This window comes from Cynocephalus volans, unplaced genomic scaffold, assembly GCF_027409185.1.
Source record: "Cynocephalus volans isolate mCynVol1 unplaced genomic scaffold, mCynVol1.pri scaffold_35, whole genome shotgun sequence".
NCBI lineage: Eukaryota > Metazoa > Chordata > Mammalia > Dermoptera > Cynocephalidae > Cynocephalus > Cynocephalus volans.
The window spans coordinates 3,238,560-3,253,000 of record NW_026902463.1 but is presented as its reverse complement, the minus strand read 5'-3'; the positions used below and the strand labels follow the sequence as shown (position 1 = coordinate 3,253,000).

Here is a 14,441-nt window from a genome sequence, read left to right as displayed (position 1 = left end):
TACCCGAACCCTAACACTCACCCTAACCCTAAACCTAACCCTAACCCTCACCATCACCCTAACCCTCACCATCACCCTAACCCTCACCCTAACCCTCACCCTAACCCTAACCCTAAACCTAACCCCCACCCTCACCCTAACCCTCACCCTCACCCTAACTTTCACCCTCACCCTAACCCTAACCCTCACCCAAACCATAACTCCTAACCCTAACCCCTTTGAGATCCCCTGTGGACAGGACCGCGGGGCAAGGCTACGCTAGTGCTGAGAGCCAGATATGTGCCTCATGACAAGCCTGTAAGGCCGGTCACGACCTGAGAGACTGCTCTTCAGGACTCGAGGCTTCTTGACTGACGCATGCGCAGTACCCAGAGTGGCGAATGCCTGAGGTTTTGGGCAGGATCGTCCACCAGGCGGGAAAGAAGTGGTGCCTATTACTGACAGGTTTAGGTTCCGCCCTACTCCCTGCCCCTTTATCCCTTCCTGATCGCTTATTGGCGGGAGCTCGGATTGGCGGTTTGGTGGTACCGGCGGCTGCGTGGCCGTTTCAACGGTCGTCTCCCTCCTGAGAGGATCCGAGCGGGCGCCAGGCCAGGGTGGGCCGCGCGGCAGGAGAAAGCCAGGGAGACTGACAGGAACTCGGGAAGTCTTTGCCGTGCAGTAAGAAACCCTTGTAAACCTTCAGCCCAAGACCTTCAAATTTCAGCCTGGGAAACCCCAGATCCCCTGATCCCCAAGAGACCTCGAATCCGCTAACCTGGACTGACCTCAAACCCCCTGGGCCTGAGACACCGATGCACCTCAGCTTCAGACACCTTCAAATCTACCGTTCACCCACAGGAACGCCAAATCCTCTAATGCTTAGAGCCCAAACACCCTAAGCCTGAGGAAACACAATTCCCCTCAGCCTAAGGCACCCCAACCCCCTCAGCCTGGGAAACCCTAAATACCGCAGCCACAGAGAGACCAATTTTCCCCAACCTTAGAGATCCTGCTCAGCCTGGAAACGTCCTTCAGCTTCAAAGACCCCCAAATAACGTCAGTGTCAGAGAGCCTAATGCCCCCTAATGAGAGACCCCAAATCTCCTTAGCCTGAGAGACCCCGAGTTTCCTCAGCCTCAAAAATGCCACATCCTCTCATCCTGAGAGACCCCAAATTCACTTTACCTGATGAATCCCAAAGCCTCTCAACCTGAGCATCCCAAATCTCTTCAGCACGAAAGACCCAAAATCTTGTCCTGAAAAACCCCAAATACTATCAGCCTGAGAGACCCCAAATCCCCTCGACCTGAGAAACCCCCAGAACCTCAGCCTGAGAGACCCCAAATCTCATTGTCCTTGGAGACCCCCAATCTCCTCAGCCTGAGGGATTGCTGCTCCTTAGAGATCCAGGCTGCTTTACTCCCAGACTTTTCCAGAATCTCCTGGTGGAGATCCCGGAAGCCTTCCTATGAGAAATGTTCATTTCCTCTCCCTGGAGGAGAGCCCCGCTGGTCAGTGTAACCTGAGTCCCACCAGTCAGGGGCCCTCAAGGTCTCCATGGGACTCCCCTAGCCCTCACACCTCAGGAATCCCCTTGAAGACGCCTAGCCTTGACCCTCAGTCACCTTTGCCACCCTTCCTCAGATGCATCAAGATGCAGGGGAACTGAAACAAAACAGCTTACATTAGGTGGTCTGTGATGGCCAGCAGAGACCCCCCCATCCTGTCAATAGCCCCCAGACCTCCCCAACGCCCTCCAGTCCTTGCAGGGTCCCCACATCTTCCTGGTCTGGACACCCTGGCCAAGTGGAGAAGACAGAGCCTGGCTCTGGGCAGTGGTCTGGGCTGTGGCCCCCTCTCAACAACCTCTCTTTCCACAGGAGCTTTGGCCTTGCAGCTGGGAGACTCACGGGACCTTCTCTACCTTGGAGGTGGAGCAGGGCCTGCCATCCTGTCCCGGCATCATGAGCTCCAACAGCTCCCCGGAGGAGAACCCTGAGGGAGATGCAGGGAGAACAGGGCGGAAGCCCATGGTGAGAGGTGGGGGAAGTCGAGCGAAGCTCCAAGCAGGATTTGTACGAAGGATGGAGAGGGGGTACTAGTGACAAGCAGCTGGTGTCTGGAGGGCCACAGACTTGTGGCCTGCAACTCTGTGTGACCCTGGCTGTGCATGTGCATGCAATGGGGACAATTGGTCCTGTCTGGGACATGAGGGAGAAAAGGAGACAAGAATCAAACTCTCTGTGTTGGGGAGAGCTAGGAAAATGCTGTGTTCTCTCAAACAGAACACAATCTGGGGAGGGAGGTAACGAACATCTTTATCCTTGTTTCACAGAGACCACCCCAAGACCCCAGCCTATGTTCTGATTGTTAAGATTACAAGGCAGAAGAAAAGGCCCCACTCGATCTTGTGATGTGTGCAGTAAATCACTGATGAACTATGTTATTTTCTCTAGGCTAAAGATGCTTCCAAAGACATTCCCATATACTTCTCCAAGGAAGAATGGGCAGAGATGGGAGAATTGGAGAAAATTCACTATAGGAATGTGAGAAGGAACGATAATGTGCTGATTAATTTAGGTAACTTCTAGTGCTGGTTGCAGACCGGCCTGCGAAATATAAAACAGGTCTTCTGTCCCCGTGTTATTTTGGCTCTCTCTTAGGCAGCTGCATGGGCCCACAGTTCTCTTCTGTATGGAGAGAAATCTGGAGGGGAAAATTTGTTCTTCTTCATCTTTTTTTTTTTTTTTTTGTCAGTGCACAGCCGAGTATCGGCACTAGTCATGCAGAGTTCACATCTTGACCTTGTTCAAGACTCTCCCAGCACGCGCTGAGCCACACTGGCTTTGTGGTGCTTTCCATTGCCACCACCCTTTGTTCCTCCTCTCACCACTTCCCTTTTAGGACAAAGATTTGGCTTCTTTCCAGGTGTCGGAGCCTCTCAACCAGCTTTCCTGTGTCACCAAAGGCAGACCAAGCACCATGTGGATGACACTGAGGATTCTGATGAAGAATGGACACCTCTACAGAAAGGTGAGGGGCCAGGAGGAATTAGAGGTGACCTCCTGAAACCATCCTGGGTTGAGGTCTCGGCTTTATCTCAGGAGTTAACAAAGGAGACCATGTTCTCTCAAAAACGTAAATGTTCAACAAACAAGCAAGGTGCAATACATTATATACAGTAAGAGGCTATTCATATAAAGGTTTTAAACCTGTAAAATAATTACATATTTTATTTACAGATACAGTAATAAGTGCTAAACGTATAAAAATCTGAATGTGAGTAAGAAATACCAAACTCAGAAGTTATTATCACAAGAGAAGGAGGAAGGGCTGGCAGGTGGCTTCACTGCGTCATAGTTAGCTCTTTTGTCTGTTTTATGTCTATTTTTGAATTTTGAAATAAAAAGTCGAAATGAAAACATTTCCATCAGCTGTGTCCGAATGTTGGAATAGGACTGGATGGTGATGGATTTATAGGTTTTCCAGCATTATTCTCCACACTGTTCTATATGTTTAAAGTTTATCATTCTTTAAAGTAATAAAAGAAAGACTGGTTTTGCTAGACATTGTTAATTAATCAGCGGGAAATTAACTAAACTTTCATTGAACTGTAAATCCACCAAAAAGCTTTCTAACCCTAATGTCTTAATAGTTCAGTCATTGGATCAACGGTCTTAGAAGAAGACATGACTAACCCCATGGTTTGTCATACATCGTTATCTGCACTCAGTTGATCCCCACCTTAGTCACTTTATCGTCTCTTATCGAGAAATCTTGTGGGATTTCTACAAGAATTTTTTTTTTTTCCTTTTGAGATTTCTTATGAGAAATCACACAACGGCAACTTACCCTTTCTAACAATTTTTGAGTGTTTGATATTATTAACTAGATACACACTGATGTGCAAGAAACTGCTAGAACTTTTTCATCTTGCATGACTAAAGCTACACCCGTTGAACAACAACACACCATTTCCTCCTGCCCCAGTTCTTGGCAACAATTCTACTTTGTTTCTATGAATTTGATTACTTTAGATACCTCATATAAGTGAACCATGCCATATTTGTCTTATTGTGACTGGCTTCTTTAACTTATCAAAATGTCTTCAAGGTTTGGCCACGTCATAGCACTGGCAGGGTTTCTTTATGTTCTAAGGCTGAATAATAGCCCATTGTATTTATATACCACATTTTCTATATCTATTCACTTGTTGATGGATATTTAGGTTGCTTCCACCTCTTGGGGGGAATCTCTCTCTTCCTCTTCTTGTAAAAGCACTATTCCCATCATGAGGGCCCCACCCTCATGAACTCATCTAACCCTAATTACTTCCCCAAAGCTCCATCTCCCAATGTTATCACACCAGGAATTAGAATTTCAACATATGAATTTTGGAGGAGCAAAATCCAGTCATAGCACCCATTTTTTAACTGAGTTTTTTTTTTGTTGTTGTTGTTGAGTTGTAGGAGTTCTTTAGATATTCTAGGTATTAACCCTTTTTCAGACATATGGTTTGTAAATATTTTCTCTCATTCTGTAGGCCGCCTTTTCACTCCACTGATTTTTTCTTTCAGTGCTCAGAAGTTTTCAGGCTTTACATAGTCTCTTTGTCTATTTTTGCTTTTGTCACTGATGCTTTTGGTGTCATTTCCAAGGAATCATGGCCAAATTCGATTTCTTGAAGCTTTCTCCTATGTCTTCTTCTTGGAGTTTTATACTTTTGGGTGTTAGATTAAGGTCTTTAATCTATTTTGATGTTATTCTTGTATGTAGTGTAAGATAAGGGTCAATCTCCATTCTTTTGCATATGGCGATCCAGTTTTCCCCATACCGTCTCTTGAAGAGACTGTCCTTTCCTCCATTGTGTGGTTTTGTTTAGCGTTTTTTCATGAAAGTTAAGCCAATTCATTTTTTAAAAGATAAATGTAATGGAAACCTTGTGAACACAAGAAGAAGCAGAGATGAGGTTTGGTGTTGTTTTCTTTGCTTTGTGGTGGGTGACCATTTACCTCAGTTGGTGAGAGTGTGGTGTTAACACCAAGATACAGGGTTCTATTTAAAAAAAAAAACAAACATTTTAAGAAAATTAGCAATGCCTCCAATAGAAGCAAAGGTCTTAATGTTACTTCAGAAACCGTTTTCAAATCACCCGTGGATAATACTTGAAATTGTCACTCTAGTTCAGAATTCTCTGTCCCTAATGAGAATCTTCTGAGCTGGGAAATATTTACCGACCAAAACACTGATTTCTCATCACCTTTTAGTCAAACCTCCTCGGGCGGCCTTCAGAGTGGGACAGAGTAAACACCAGAAGGTGAGTAACTGAAAAATCCTATCGACAAGTCAATCTTCCTAATGGAAGATCCAAACACATGGAAGGGAAGGAGAATGTGCAGAGTATCCTAGGACTGCTGCCTTCCTTTTCTGATCTCTTCAGCACAATGTCTGACATCATCATTTTAAGAGTTAATAAGAAGAGCAACAATAATCACTACCACTCGTTTTATTTTTGCAATATTTCAGACTTTATTTTAAGCATTTTACATGAATAAACTCACTCAAACCTTACAACTATAACTATAACCATTTTGTGGATGAAAAAACTGAGCTACAGAAATGTTTGAGATCACAGTCAGTAGTGGTTCAGTCTAATCCAATACTCCTTCATTCTCTAAAGTACTTACAAGCTCATTAAAACTTTCGTGTTTTGTAAAGTTCATGCTGACTTACCCGGACACCTTTACATTATTCATCGGACTGATTATTTCAACCTAATTCTTGTCTGCTGTGCTAAGTGAGAGATACGCTAAGACACTCTGAGGGAAACTTGCAAATATACAGTCAATTTGCACTGCGCATGGTCCCAGAGGAAGACGGAGATAGTTCCTACTCTCTCACAAGGGATGTATTCAGATGTGAGAAAGTTGCTCCAGGCCCTGAGAAGTTTGAAGTTTGACTGAGAAACAACAGATAGGAAAATGACTTAGCACTTCATGTACTTTACACTATCCAGTAGAAATGCATCCTGGTACTGATTTTAAACTCTCCTCCCTGTAGGAAGAAGTAACTACTCCTTTCTCTGGGCCCAAATTAGGCAAATGTCATGCTGTTTCGAATCATTTATTTAGCCTGCTGCTTCTGTATTGTGAGCTCTTTGAAAGCATGGTCCATACCCGATTTTTCTCAGGAGTCCCAGGCGAGGCTTAGAGCCCCTGAGGGCCCCCTGAATGTTTTCTGAATGATTCCAAGTTTTGCAAATTAAAATACGTGTAACAGGGTCAAGTAATGCTGAAGATAATATCTTTGAATTAGATTTCAACTGTAGAGATGGTTGAGGAGGTAAATCGATGTCAGGACTATAAGAGAAATTATTAATCTCATGTTTGCACTGTATTTAACAACTCGCAAAACACTTTGGTGAACATTATTGCATTTCATGTTCACTATACCATTAAGAATGAGAATGCATGCCAATTTGTGGATCAGAAAGCTGAGTAGAATTAACTAATAGTACACCCTTCCTTAAGTAGAATTGGTACAGGAACCAGTTCATTCAATTCCAAAGTTAAATATTCCTTCCAGGTTATGGCAGTATGCAACTCTTAGCATCACTTTCTTAGTTGTCTGCATACATTTATACCAACTGTTTCTTCTCCTCCCAACCTCACTGTTCATTTTCTAGATGTGTGTTGTACCCTCTGTGCTTTTCTACATTTCTCTTTCCATCAAATGTCTACTAGTTCATAGAAGATCCCCTCTTTTTCTCTATAAGCCCCTACCTCCTTCTTTCACAGACCTGGTTGAGTCTCCTGCTAGTATTCCAAAATATTCTCCCTCACTCACTCTCACGTATATAGAGAAAGTTGAAAGAAAAGAGCCTTAAGACATGGGTTCTAGTCCTGGAGTCACTACCCAATCAGGCCTTTCCTTTTCTCTCTGGTATTCAGAAGCTCCAGGTTTTTCAAGGGACTGTTGAACAAAACTCCTACATGTGAAAAAATGTTGCAAGCCCTAAGAAACTAAATAAATGTATGTTGGTTTTTAAAATGTGACTCTCACATTAAAGGGAATGTCCAGGGCACTGTTAAGTAATGAATCTAGTTTGAAGAAATTGCCCGGAACAACAGATTTCCTGAACACAAGTGACTCAGAGGAGGCCCAGAAACGAGTGTCCCCTCCTGCAGAAGCAAGTACCTCCAGACGGCACTCTAGACAAAAATTGGGTAAGAGAAAATAATTTGGGGACTTTATCCCCTCTAGGTCCTTTAGAAAGGTTGATGAGTATGGTCTAGATATGTGGCGTAGACTTTCAATAGGCCTGCATTTAAGCTGGACTATGCTGAGACCAGAAGTTAGGTACTGTACTGAATAGCATGTGGGAACACCAACTCTGAAGTCACACGCTTGTTTTAATCCACGCAGAATCATTAGGGCCTTGGGCAGACATTATAAATTCTCTGCACTCCTTAAAGCTAATCTGTAAAATGAAGATAAACACATATAGCTCATATATGTTTTAAAAGCATTAAATTAAATATAAAAGAACTGATACATACAACTGTGATAATAGAGACCACATTTTCTTATTGTACATCCATGCCTTTGTTCCATGCCTAATATATAATGCACCCTCAACAAATATTTTGTGGATAAATAAATGCATGAATGAACTGTTTTGTAAGTAGAAAGTTTGGGAGGTTCAATCTGATCATGGGAATCCAGAAACTAAAATTGACTTATGCATCTGTAGTCAGTGTGGAGTCTTAGTCTCTCTGAAATAATAGTTAAGAGGTACTGAAGGGGTGGGGAGCCAGAGTATGTAGAAGGATAGATAATAATTTGATGGTAATAGATTTCACATCTTCTGAAAAAACAGAAACAAACACTCCAGACTCCTAACTTCACTCACTTACTCTTCTCCAATGTAGAACTCGAGAGAAAGAAGATTGAAGTGAAGGTGTACAGCCTGCGAGAAAGAAAGGTTCGGTCATACAAAGAGGTCGATGAGCCTCAGGATGATGACTACCTGTGTAAGTTACCCTTTTGGCCCACTCATGGAGAAGGCTATATCCCGGTAGAATAATTTTATCTTGTTGTTTGACCCCAAATCATTCCTTTACTCTGGTGGCTTGGGATACAGGATTGAGGCTAAATTATGTAACTGCTGGGCTCTTTCTGAAGCTCTTTATATCCAGGAACATGCACTATACTTTTCCAAACCCCTGCTTCTCTCGCCTCCAGATTGTGAGACATGCCAGGACTTCTTCATCGACAGCTGTGTGGCTCATGGTCCCCCTACATTTGTAAAGGACAGTGCAGTGGACAAGGGGCATCCCAACCGCTCAGCCCTCACTTTGCCCCCAGGGCTGAGAATTGGGCCGTCGGGCATCCCTGAGGCCGGGCTTGGAGTATGGAATGAGGGATCCGATCTTCCACTGGGTCTGCACTTTGGCCCCTTTGAGGGCCAGATCACAGAAGATGAAGAGGCAGCCAACAGTGGCTACTCCTGGATGGTGAGAAGGGCCTATCTTACCCCATCTTCTTGCTTCCTATATCCCTTCTGTGCCTTTGGTGGGACATCACCTTCTACATGCTAGAACATGGATACTGGCAACATGGTTAGCTCTGTGTACTTAGTGGTCTTTGCATGAACCTGGAACTCCTATTTAAAGGTCAGAGGGTGAGCGGGAGAAAAGTGGCACAGAGACAGAAAAAGTGCATTCTCCCTATGGGGCCTCTGCTCTGACTGGACAAATCAACTCAGATGTGTAGATGATGCTGAGGAGTACGCAGCATGTGTCACCATTGGCGGCTGAATCCATGCAGGCTCAAAATGCATCGATGACAGTACAATAAAATAATTCTGATTATTACCTGCCCCTCAACCCCAAAATGACTAACTTATTTTTCTGAAACTCAGATCACCAAGGGGAGAAACTGCTATGAGTATGTGGATGGAAAGGACAAATCTCTTGCCAACTGGATGAGGTAAGGCCAATAGGTTTCGGGTTCCAGCAGGGACACTCATCTCTCTCAAGCTCGGCTTCTTTCCTCCTCAGCATGCCTCCCTCGATGGTTTTTACACTCTCTGTTCTCCTTACAATGTTCTTTCATATTATGAACATCCAGGAAAAAATAGATAAAATATAAATATTGCCATTTCTTTTATGAAAAAACTAAATCTCTATGATAGAAAAAATTGGGGCACCAGAATAAACGCTGAGGAGCCTAGATTCATTGGGGATGCTGGATTCGCACTTTAATTGATCTAATCAGCATTTATTAAGCACTTACTATATTCTTGTTTAGAAAATGGAGTACATCACATGAACAGATCACACAACCCATGCCCTCGTGGAGGACTATTGCGCGGAGATGTGAAACATTTGATTATAGGAGAAGTACACAAGGCCAAGACAACCTAAAACAAGGGACCTTTAATCTGTGAGGGCAGGAAATCTTGCCAGCTTCAATGAAATTAAAACCTGAAGCCTGAGAAGTGAGCTGCAGTGTGGTCACGGGCCTCTGTGCTGCATGGACGAGCCCCTTTCTATGAGGGACTCTCATTTTATTAGAAGATAAGAATATGGACATGCTGTTATTATTCTGTATTTCCATGCTAGGACAAAGGGACCTCTAAGTTTCTATGGGAACCCAGGGAGGCAGGTGAATGGCACCTAGGTAAACTATGGGAGATTAGAGAAAGGTCTCTTAAAAGAAGATTGACTTGGGCTGAGTAAAGAATGATGTGTGCTAATCCAGAAGCGGAGTACATGATTGATCAAACACCAAATTCTGTGCTATCAGCAGAAATCGATTCAGAGTTTAGAGAAGTGAGAAGTCAGTGTTTTATGGCCAATCAAGGTGGAGGTAAGTCTGTAATTGGGCTTTGAAGAATGGATAAGTAGGCAAGGGGGGGAAAAGCATTCCAGGCAGGATGAGCACCATAAGCAGGACTTGGAGAAAGAGGCTTAGGTATGAACAGCAGGTTCCTGGAGGAGTGTAACGGCATGGTCCGTCACAGCATGGGGGCCTTGACCATCTGGTGACAAGCCCAACATGGCCCTGGCAGGTAGTGGAGACTCACTGCCTGTTATTTTCTGTCCCTTTGTCTGCCTCAACCCCAGGTATGTGAACTGTGCCCGGGATGATGAGGAGCAGAACCTGGTGGCCTTTCAATACCACGGGCAGATCTTCTATCGAACTTGCCAGGTCATCAGGCCGGGCTGTGAACTGCTGGTCTGGTACGGGGATGAATATGGCCAGGAGCTGGGTATCAAGCGGGACAGCAAGCGGAAGAAAGAGCTCACAGCAGGGAGAGGTGGGCACCACTATTATTCTTTAAATAGAATAGAAGAGAAAGAATTCTCCTTGGGAATTTTCATGGTACAACTCTTAAGTAGAGTAAAATGCAGTCGAAAGATGGAAAAATTTCAAATCAGATGCTTCTGAAATTAAGGATTCATTTCATTTGCCTTTGACTCTTAGGGACAATTTATATTTTGAAATTTTTGTTCTCATTTTATTTTTTTAACTTCTTTATATGAAAAATATATAACAACATATAGTCCTGACGGGCTTAGAGACAAAGAACAAGTCTCAAGCACCTACCAGCTCTTTTATCAAGGCAGTTTCATCTGGCTCTTTTAATTGTTTCTTAATTTCTTCCATATTCCTAAATAACATGCATATGTTGTTATTCATTCATTCATTATTTCAATTAGTTGTCACGTGAATTCCTACTCTGTGCCAGACGATGTTCCAGGAACAGGAAATACACACAGAACAGGATGATCAGAATATGTGCTCTTGAGCAGCTGACACGTGAATTAAGGAAACACGCAGACACGCACAGGCATGTGCATATCAGACAGTGATTCGTGCTTTCAAGAAAACTAATCCAGAAAAGAGCCTAGAGATCATCATGAGGGGAGGGAGGGTGTGACAAGGGACGGTCAGGGAAGGTTCTTCTCAGGACATAACATTTGAGAGGTGCAGAGTTGTTGGCAAAGGACTCCAGGCAGAGGGAGCAGCTCGTGCAACAGCCCTGAGGCAGGAGAGAGTGAGGGTGTTTGAGAAATGGCTCAGACCACCCAGATGAAGGAAGCAGAGAAGAGAGCAGAGGTCAGAGAGATACACAGAAGCCTGGACATGTAGTGCCCATGATTCCTGCCCAGAAACTGGGGATTTTCCTAAGATGGAAACAATTGTGGAGTTTTGGTTAATTTTCAGAAAATAAACTGCAGTGGGTAATCCCATCAGAGGCCACTTTAGACTCCAGGTAAGAGAGGATGGTGGGTTGGATAAAGGTGGGAGTCAGGAGGTAAGAAGTCTGATTAGGGATATAATTAAAACAGAACTTTCTAATAAATTTGAAGTGGCCTAAGACTGAATGAAATAACTCAAGTAGGAATATTTGGCATGTCACCCAAGGAAGGACATATTTTCATTTTATGATTTGTGGACAGAGAGAGAAGCAATTCACAATCTAGTTTAGGCAGCAGGAACCAGAGTCGTTTACTCAAGGGGGACTGGACCACTCTGAATCCCACTTCCTGATGGAGAACCAGGTACACAAGAGTCCTCAATTAAATGTCTTTGACAGGGGAAACTCAAATTCAGTGTTCTTTAACCACTACTCTACACTGCCTTCTACATTTGTGCATCTCCAGACGAAGTGGTTCCTGACTTTATAGATCCCTTTCCCCTCATAAGAAAAGTCACTAAGGATGAGTCCATCCATAACAGCCCCTTTTCGTGTTGCTATAACACAATACCTGCGACTGGATAGTTTATAAAGAACAGAGGTTTATTTGGCTTATGATACTGGGACAGCTGCATCTGGCATGAGCCTCAGGCTGCTTCTACTCATGGTGGAAAGTGGCAGGCAGCTGGCAGGTACAAGCGGCAAGAGGAAGCATGAGAAAGAGAGATGGGGGAGGTGGTAGGGTCTTTTAAACAACCAGCTCTCGTGGAAACTAATAGAGTGAGAACTCACTCACTACTGCCACCTTCCAGGGAGAACATTAATTCATTCATGAGGGATCTTCCCCCCATGACTCAAACAGTTCCCAACACTGCCATATTGGGGATCAGAATTTCACATGAGTTTTGAGGGTTCAACACATCCAAAATCTATCACCATCTACGTAATCCAAAGTCAGTTATTATTTCTCAGTAGAATAAAATAGCTGCAGATGCTCTATCAGGAAAAGTACCCAGAGATTAGGGGGAGAAGACGATATGATATGACCCAGAAGATACTTGTAGTGTGTGTGGCAAAGTCACTGCAGTTCCTTCTGTATAAAGACTGAAGCTGCCTCTGATGCTACTGAAGGTCCCTGGTTTGGCTGATACATAGACAAGGCCCATGACCTAGGATTTCTGGGTTTCTGAGGAAGATGTAGAGAACAAAAATGGAATGAAAAAAGACTGTAAAGGAACACTCGGTGGGAGACAGCAGGCGTTACCACATGAGGAATGATTAGGGGAGCAGGCCTTACCATACAACTAAGCAGATGTCCCAGACAGTGTTGTCTACACCTCCCCTAACCAAAAACTTCCTCTTTCAGCAGAACAAAAGCCAGAGATCCACCCATGTTCTTCAAGCCCTCTGGCCTTCTCCAGTCAGAAATTCCTCAGGCAACATGTGGAACACAATCACTCCTCTCAGACCTTCCCAGGGACATCTGCAAGAGAACTTCTCCAGCCAGGGAATCTCCATCCAGTTGGTCAGAATCAGGAGCAGCAACGTTCTGATCCACACAGCTGGAATGACAAGGCTGAAGGTCAAGAGGTCAAAGAAGGGTCCAACCCCTTATATAAAAGGACAAAGCAGAGGTGAATTTCAAACACATTTTCCAGCCCACCCAAAGGACTAATGGGGAGTTCTCAAGAAGAGTCCAGAACAGGCCAGAAAGTGCATCCAGAGGACACAGGCAAATTATTTGTGGGGTTAGGAATCTCAAGAATTGCAAAAGTCAAGTGTGGAGAGTGTGGGAGAGGCTTCAGTAACAAGTCAGGCCTCATCCTACACCAGAGGACACACACAAGGGAGAAGCCCCAGCAATAAAACCACATCTCAACAGAGAGAGAGGTGGCCACCACACACCTCCACGCCCCAGCACTGAGGGGGCTTCAGAGAACGTCTTTTGACCTCTTGCCTTCCCCAGGAGTGTCGAAAAAGATGTAAGCGATCAAACACACCCTCCACTTTCATGACCAGAGACGAGGCAGAAAATGTGGGGGGGCCGGGATTCCTTTAGGGCTCACAGGCTATGGACAGTTACAGATCCCCTCCATGTCCCACATGGCTCCCCTCTATGTTCTTCTGGCCTCCTTTTCCAATAAACGTTGTTCCCACACAAACCTGCAGCACGGGCTGTGTACCTCGTCCCCAGTTCCAAAGGTGAGAGAGTCCGGGAGGCCACGGGAACTCAGACTCTCAGCCGGGTCTCACGGGAACCAAGTCCCACTTAAATCACCTCTCGCCCAGGGAGAGAACCAGGGGAGGAGATGGAGACAGGGATGGGTCGGGAGGGGACCACCCCCACCAGCGCCCCATGGTCTCTCCCGTTACCCCCATCTCTGTAGCCTCAGAGGTGAAAGCCAGGCACAGACACGAGTGGGAACTCAAGAGAAAAGGAAAAGGAGTCAGGAAACCAGTTGGCCAAGGCCCCAACTTCTTCTCTATGGGTCCAGTCATCAGGTTGGGTATCAGGTATCATAGCAGAGGGGGCAATTGCAGCCCCAGGATCTGGGGCACGTTTACAGAGCAGGGCTTCAGTGGTGGGGTGGTCCCAAACCCTTTAATGACAGAGCCCTCACCAGCTGTGGGCTCTTGGTCCCTCCTCCTCCAGCTCCGGGAAACAGTGAAAGGGGGGCGGGGGGAGACTGCTGGGATCTGGGTTTGAGGCTGCCCTACATATAATCAGGGTATGCTCCTGCGTAGGTCCTCTCCCCCAGTCCCAAAATTTCCACCTGTAAAATTAAGTCTCTGAAATGGGGGAGAGGGAGGCGGGGCCTAGAAAAGGGAAGGAGTCATGGGACAAGTCTGCCTGGGCGGGGACTCAGGAGGAGAATGCTCTAAGAGGTCGTAGATGGATGGAGTCATGGGAGTAACATTTTGGGGACTCCACTGTGACCTGTCTGAAGCTGGGGAACACAGGACGGGGTATAAAAGGCTGGTATCCAGGGCCAGGGTTCCACAGAAGAGCTGGGGGGAGATGGGGATGGCACTACACCCCCTGCTCCTCCTCCTGTCCCTGTCCCCTCTTGGGAGTGAGCCCTCACACAGAGAAGAAAACCAGGTCACTGCACAGACTGAGTGCGTCTTCAGCGGGAGGCCGGCGGGCACAGGGGAGAAAGCTGATGATCCTGTGCCAGGTGGGCTCTGAGCTTTGGGGGCACTGCCTGGCCTGGGTGCCCCACGTGACTCAAGGCCCTGTCTAGGCACA

General features: G+C 45.4%; 1 pseudogene; it reads left to right on the top strand.

Moving 5' to 3' along the window:
• Positions 1-1,946: 1,946 nt before the first annotated feature.
• LOC134369107 (histone-lysine N-methyltransferase PRDM7-like) lies at positions 1,947-13,177 on the top strand (annotated as a pseudogene).
• Positions 13,178-14,441: the final 1,264 nt, after the last annotated feature.